Genomic DNA, 7790 nt, shown 5'->3' on the forward strand with positions numbered 1-7790 from the left:
AGAAAGCAAATGTTTTGAAAATGATGATGGCAACAAATGTACAAATGTACTTGCTTGACACAATGGATGGATATATGGATTGTGATAAGAGTTGCAGGAGCCCCCAATAAAATGATTTTTTTTTAAAGACTAGTGTCCAATAGAGAACATGACATACAATACATGTTTTATGTAGAATTTTTTAATAGTGCACATGATATGGGGACAACTTCCGTGCCCATAGAGGTATAAGAAAATCGCCCTATAGTCACATGGATTATCAGTTAGCTCTTTATAATTATGACTATAAAGATGGCAGTAATTTGAATGTCCTTATGAGAAGTCAATAAAAAAACAAGAGTCCATATCATTATGTGTGCACAATAAGTAGATAAGCAATAAAAGAGACAAAGAAAAAACTTCCAATAGAAACTTCAATAAAAATGCGAACAATAATTATGCTTTCTTTAGACTGCTAGCTTTATGGAAGAAGTGTTTTCTTTCCATTGTTTTCTAATTTTAAAAAAAGCACAATGTGGATAGTGAGTATGTATAATAGGAGTTTTAAAATATATTTGCTAAAATAGAAGACAAAAAGAACCTAAGAAATCTCCTCTCATTTTGACATTCAAATATTAACTTCTGCATATGCAAGACTTGTTCATTATACTTATAAAAGCAAGGCCGGCCCCTTTGACCTGTGTCCATAGCCTGCATCTGAGTGATGAGGAAATGCCTTTGGTTGGCCCAGGATGCTCCTGCCCAGGCATTTTCTGATATATTGGAGAGATTTTCTTACAAAGTTTCAAATATTTGTGAACTCTACCTACAACAACTATAGCGCCTCCCATTTCCATGAGTGGTCACCTAATAAAACATGAAATGGAAGGAATCTGAAGCAAATGATTTTATTTTGTTTTATTTACATGGGGTTTTTTTAATCCCATAAGTGAACTCCTCAGTTATTTCACATGAGATTTTTAACGTCATTATTACTGAAATAAAAGGAGGCAGGGTGGGAATCAATGGTAAACATTTTGTTGACAGAACACATCTGATTTCCATTTTACCAAATTGTTAGTTATGAAATCCTTTGTGAAGCTCACTGAAACTTGCTTAAACTCCTGCTGAACAAAGACTTGTATCGATGCTTTTTTAACAACGTTGTCCCCACCATGTATGACTTGTCATTTAAAGACACACTAGAGAAGAGATTTTCAAAATATATCCACACTCAATTTGAAATCAGGAAGTTTTCTGTTTGGGTTAAAGTTTTAAAACTTTAAAAGAGAATAGGATTGGATTATATTGTAGTAAAACAAGGCTCTCTCTTGATTTGTAATCCTGAAAATTCTCACTCTTCTCATGAGAGTTAACATTTTTTTTACTAACAGACGCTGAACATGCATCCCACCTCCTCCATGTGAAATGTTCATTTTAGATTCTGAAATTTAACCTAAAAATCTGAATTCTTTGTAGGGGGAATATTTTAAAAATAAAACAAGCTCAATGGTATCTACCTTTAAAGACATCATTTATCAAATCTGGTGTAGAATATGTTCATCTGCAAATAACAGAGAAGCTAACTACAAAAAGCTGAAGCAGTGAGTGGTGTATTTGCCTCCCATTGCAAGTGGTCTGGAAGAAGGTCAACCCAGCTGTTAAAGTTACTCGATTTTGCCGCATGGTCCCATGCTCTTTCAGCTGCGCACACTGGCCTCCCCAGATGATTCGCTTTCCTTTCATGCTTTTCATTTGTATTTTTAAGATGGCCTTTGGACCATCATAGTCACACTCCAATCCAAAAGAAGGAGCAAGCAGTAGAAGGCCTCAGGTCTCTGTTTACATCCTTCAAACTGCCACTGTGCTGCATGCTTCCCCTAAGCTCCAAGGGAGCATTCATGCGTCTCAAGAAGGACAAAGCAAGATCGGGTTAGGAATGGGTGTTGGGAGAATGTGTCTCCAGTAACTGCCACATCTCTCCCCAGAGTACAACTTAGAACCATAAAATAATCGCAAACCCCTTTCCCACCCTGCCCCCCAACATAGTGAGATATTCCAAAGCTCATGCATTGAAAGTGAGGAACTTTTATCCTTATCCATCAAGCATGTTGTTCAGTTCCCACCAACATTGTTTTAGGAAGAGAATCTTCCAGAACAAATGGATGGCTACAAGCTTCCAACATGGAGCGCCCACGGTTGGGAAACCAAAACTAGAAGACAAAAATGGAATATTAGGAGAGGAGTCCTGCGAAGTATTCAGTACACTAGGGGGGCTTGGATAAACTCATTGTAGCCGAAAGAAGTCCCTCATGAGTATAGAAGACTGCCATAAATCACGAGCTCTACAATTTCCTTCGAGTTTCAAGAATAAGGGTATTATGTTCAGGTTTTATCGTAATAAGGAGGGGGAGATGGTGGGAAGATGCATGCCCTACACGCTCGGGGTTGAAAATGACACACCATGATGTAGAGACCAGCTTTGATCGGCTAGCTAGATAACTTCACTCGGTAGGAAAGAATTTCAACACAGTACTTTTCTCTGTGAAACCTGGCCTCCTTTCATGAGAAAACTAACCTAGTTTATGGGTGCCATCATTTCATTTTGAAAGTCATTATAAAAGTAAAAATGTAACCATATAATCTGAGAATAAATTGTATCTAAACTAAGAACTAATTTACACTTTGTAAAACATATATATAGCTTTCATTTTGATGAACACCAAAAAATGTGGTGGCAGATCAATACCAGTCCAGGACGGAATCTTTAGCAACCACTGGCCCATTGAGTAAGGAGCCCAGGCAGCTGCCAGGTAAGCTTCGTACAGCTAACCACAAGGTTCTCCTTAAAAGCCCAGCAGCTGCTCAGCAGGAGAAAGAGGAAGCACTTTGCTCTTGTAAAGGTGTGCCGTCTTAGAAACTCTACACACCCGTTGCCATTGCCATGAGTTGAAATGGATTCGATGGCTGTGAGTTTGGGGGATTGCCTGGGAAGGATTTCGAGTAACTGCTTCTTTGTTGCTTGTTTTCCCCCCTCCTTTTCGGTATGTGCGGACTCTTTGTTCATTTGCTGACCTCGCAGTGTTGCCAGCCTAATGTTGTATGTGGCACACTGTTTCTCTTCCATGGTCTGGAAGTGCTTTCTCCCTTTTAGTTAAGGGAGAGATGGACAAACATTGTACTTCCATATCGGGGTCCCTCTTATGTCAATGACAAGCTTGCTGTTTACCGGAACTTTTGCAGCTGAGATCAGACGTGATATAAATCCCATCGCACAGCAGTGTGTAGGCAGCCGTTGGAGCTGACAGATCTGCTGCATTCCTTTGTCCTTCTTCAGTTAAGGTATTAGGCCCAGAAGGCCTTTGTTAAATTGTGCTTGTCGGGTGAAAGGAAAAAGGCTTGTTGATACATCAGCTCAAATTAACCAGCTGTTATGTGGCAGAGAGCAGAGCACCAAGGAACTGAAACAGAAATCAATTATGACTTCTAGAGAGTGGTAGAGAGGCTTCCAAGGGGCAGCATGGAGGCAACCTCAGTGTCAAGGTCAAGGACACTATTAAATACATAAAGCTTACTTTTGAGTCCTTGTAGTTCCCCAACTCAAACACCCCCTACAGCTTCTCTTGTGTTTCTCCAAGTGGAGCCTCTTCAGGATATTTGGGATTCCCATCAACTATTCCACACAGATGATAATCTCCACAATTGGTCATTGATTCCAAGACATTGATCAATTTGCATATCAGCATTTGGGATTGGCTACACGGCAGCCAGCAGACTGCAGGATGCTAGATAGTTGCCTATAAGAGCATTGATATGTCATAGGGAGTCCTTCTGACCTCTTCTGTCTACACAAAGGAGAATTGAATTTCACATCAGCTCAAGGCCAATTTCTACGAGGCAGAAGTCAACTATGTCTCCATCTTCCAGGGTCCCTTACCTTGTTCTGACACCATCTCTTTGACGACAATCTATTTCTCTATTGGGTTCAATAATCTATTGCAGAGACCACTACTATAAGTCAAGATCAGAAAGTATTATGAAGATGCAATTATTTTTTCCACAGCAGCACCTCTTCCCAGCCACGCCAGCAGTCACAACTCTCCCTGATCCCCAGCTTCTCAGCCACTGACTCTTTGGGGCCTGCCTCCTTCAGTGGACAGAGAAGCCCATTGCTCTGTCTCCTGGTCCTGGTGCTTCTGATGCCTCTACCACTTCAGTTAGGGATCTGGCACGCACTCTACTGGTGGCTCTTCTTTTTTTCTTCTTCCTCCCTCCCCACCTCCCTGTCTCTGTCTCTTTCTTTCTTTTTCTTTTTTTTTTCTGTCTCTTTCTTTAAAACAAAACACGCAAACACAAAACTACGAGTTGTTTGAAATTAGCTCATGTGCCACAAGTGCGTGGAAGTCCGTTTCGATTTCACCTTTCCCCCTTTGTAACCTCTCTGACCAGTGTTTGGATCTGACGGGGAGGAACTGGAACGCCTTCAAGGTCATAATCCTCTCTCTTCGCTTTCTCAGGTTTTAGCAGTTTTATTGACGTATCACTCATATACCAAACAATTCAATGATTTAAACATATTTTTAGACATTGTGCAATCATAATCACAATCAATTCTACCACATTTTCTTCTTTCTTGTACTTATTATTATTAGTTTCCTATTTCCCCCAATCTCCCCTGCCTTAACTCTTAGAAACTATTAATCTATTTACTGTCTCTATAGATTTACTTGTCTTGGGTTTCATGTAAAGAAATGTATCCCTGTATTTTAGTCTAAAAAACTGCCCTACACTGTATACTTTCCTTTTCTTGGCAATATTTTAAAGTCTGTACCACTGGCTAAATTAATAGTACTATCAATAGAATTATCATATTCCCAAAATTCACTTGCAGGGTCCCCAGGTGGATTAAGTCCCTGGAGAATTCCCTCTGACCATTGACCAGGCATATGAATAGCCTTGCTGTCAAACAGAGTGCATGGAAAGTGGACAAACCTGATAGGGCAGGGTGAGTTTCTGAGACTATAACTCTTCACGGGAGTAGACAGCCCCATCTTTCTCCTGAGGAGCTGTTGATGGTTCTGAACTGCAGACTTGAGGGTGTTTCAGATGGAGTGCATTACCACTGTGCCACCAAAGCTGGTTCGGTTAAATGTAACACCTTATAAGGTGGTCTCCCTTTGGACCCATTTTAAGTTTGTTCTGGTTTTTATCATTTTCTACTATATTTTCTATTAAGGTTTTCCTTCTTTCTTGATAGCCCTAAGATTTCTAATCATATTTATGAACTCGTTCAATTTTATACCCAGGAGAATGGCAAAACTAACCAATCCCAGAGTTAGAGCCCTCTACAAGTTATTTGCATAGCCCTACCTAGTTACTGTGTTTCAACAGGGATGGAACTAGTTATAGGCCATGTATTTATCATAATTAAAATTTTTCTTTTCAAATCAATTTAAGTAAAAGAAGTAATACAACAGAGATAATTCAGGAAATTAAAATAATCAATCACAATTTAACCATACATATGTAGTGTTAAATTAAATTTGGATTTTCATCATTCAACAAATATTTAAATTGTATGAATTGTACAAGGCAGGGACTATGCAGAGTATGGAAATATAGGGGTGTGTTTTTTCACTTAATGCAATTTACACACATACACATGTATATGCATACATATATTAAGGGATCTCAAATAGTTCATGGAAAAATCCATTATAATGTAATTCCATTTTACACAAACTTCTTTTTTTGTCTCATGGAATTTATTTATTTTATTTTTTTTAATCATTTTATTGGGGCTCATACAATTCATCACAATACATAGAACAATTTTGTAAAGCTCACCTATACATTTGTTGCCCTCATCATTCCCAAAATTCGCTTTCCTCTGAAACAAACTTCTTAAAACCCCCTCATATACATCATAGATTTTGATACTCCATTAACATACTCAAATTTACAGAACATTTTTAGCTACTTTTATCATTACTAGTTGTATAATGTGTGAGGTATATATATTTCTTATCATTTAAAAATTCATTTTAGTGGGGGCTCTTACAGCTCTTATCACAATTCATACATACATCTATTGTGTCAAGAACCTTTGTACATATGTTGCTGTGTTAGTCCAGGTAGACTAGAGAAACAATTTCATAGAGACTCATATGTGAATAAGAAGGCCTCATTGGTTATATCTTGATTACGCCAGACTCCAGCCCTTCACTCGTAATCCTCTGAAATTGACATCAGATTATGTCACTACCACAGTTAGCATCATCATTTTCACAGCATTTTCTTTTTCTTTCTACTTGAACCCTTGATATCAGCTCTTCGTTTCCCCCCTCCCCTCCCCTTCTTCCCTCATGAACCCTTGATTATAAATTTATAATCCCCCCATATATTACACAGACTGCTGTTATATGTAGATTTCTTATCATTTTTATAAATAGTTTTTGGGTCATAATCCAAATATCATACAATTAAATTGTCCAATCATATAAAGAAGTGTTGTACAATCATCACTATAATCAATTTTAAAACACTTTCTTTTAGTTGTTAGCTCCCCATTTCCCCAAATCCGCCCCAGCCATATCCCCAAAACCCTCCATCCAGTTACTGCCTCTATAGATTCGTTCAGCCTACATTTTATATGTTAATAACATTCAAAAATACAAAACGAAGGGTCAGAAAAGCTAACAACAAAAACAAAATAAAACAGAGGAAAACTTCAGTTGGAAAAAAACCCAAAATATTTATAAAATAGACCAGTTTAACAAGGGCCAAAAAAGGAGATTAAATGATAAGGTGTTAGATTTTAACTTAGTTATATCTGTCATATTTCACTTTCCTATACATTCTGTGATAACAAGGCCATTTACATCCCAGGTCTATGTTTAGAGAGAATTCGCCAGAAACTTCATCCACGTGTATTTCCTCTTCGCCTTTTTTTTTTTTAACAGCTAGTACTTTTAGATGTGCTAAAAGGTGATAAAATCAGATGTTACATTTTAACCATTTAGATCAGATGTTACATTTTCATCAACTATAACCGTCTCTATAATGCTCTCTATCTGATAACGAGGCTATTTACATCATTTGACTGTGGTCAGAGGGAAATCACCAGATACTTAATCTCTGTATAGATCCTGCAAATGGGGTTTGGTCTTCCAGTCATCCTGAACTTTCTGCAGACCAGTAGTTCACAATTTTAAGCTCTAATACCATTGCCTTCTTTGGATTTGGATTACATCATTTATAATCCTTGGATCACACAGGCTGCTGTGCTATTTTCATATGGGCTTAGTTGATGCCTCACTTTGATGGTTGCTTATTTGAAGCCAAGCCTTTAAAGCTCCAGATACTTTTTTCCCCTCTGGTAGCCAGGCACCATGTGGTTTCTTCGCCACACTTTGTACACTATGACACATATCTTCAGTGATCTCTTCATGAAGGCTCATAGCAAACAGGGCTACATCATAAGAACTACTTGTTCTTAGATTAGGGCTAAACCAAAATCCATTTATATAACCATGGCTTATGTATGCCCTCTGGTTCACCTTTCCAACATCTTTGCTTTTAATGTTAGAGAACATTATCAGTAATCTCCCTGGAGTAAAAGGTCATTCTGTTGAAAGTATCCTTAATTTGGTCAATGGTGAAGGATTTAAAACATAGTTGAGAAAAGGAGATTATACAAGTGTAGGCTGGCTACAGATCAAATTTGTGAATTATTGGCTTGTACAGATTCAATCTTTAAATGTCTGGGCACTGTTGACACAAACAATGGAGGTTGATGATAAGACAAACTT

This window comes from Echinops telfairi, unplaced genomic scaffold (genome assembly GCF_000313985.2).
Source record: "Echinops telfairi isolate 266 unplaced genomic scaffold, ASM31398v2 ScPeMD7_7420;HRSCAF=8458, whole genome shotgun sequence".
NCBI classification, from domain to species: domain Eukaryota; kingdom Metazoa; phylum Chordata; class Mammalia; order Afrosoricida; family Tenrecidae; genus Echinops; species Echinops telfairi.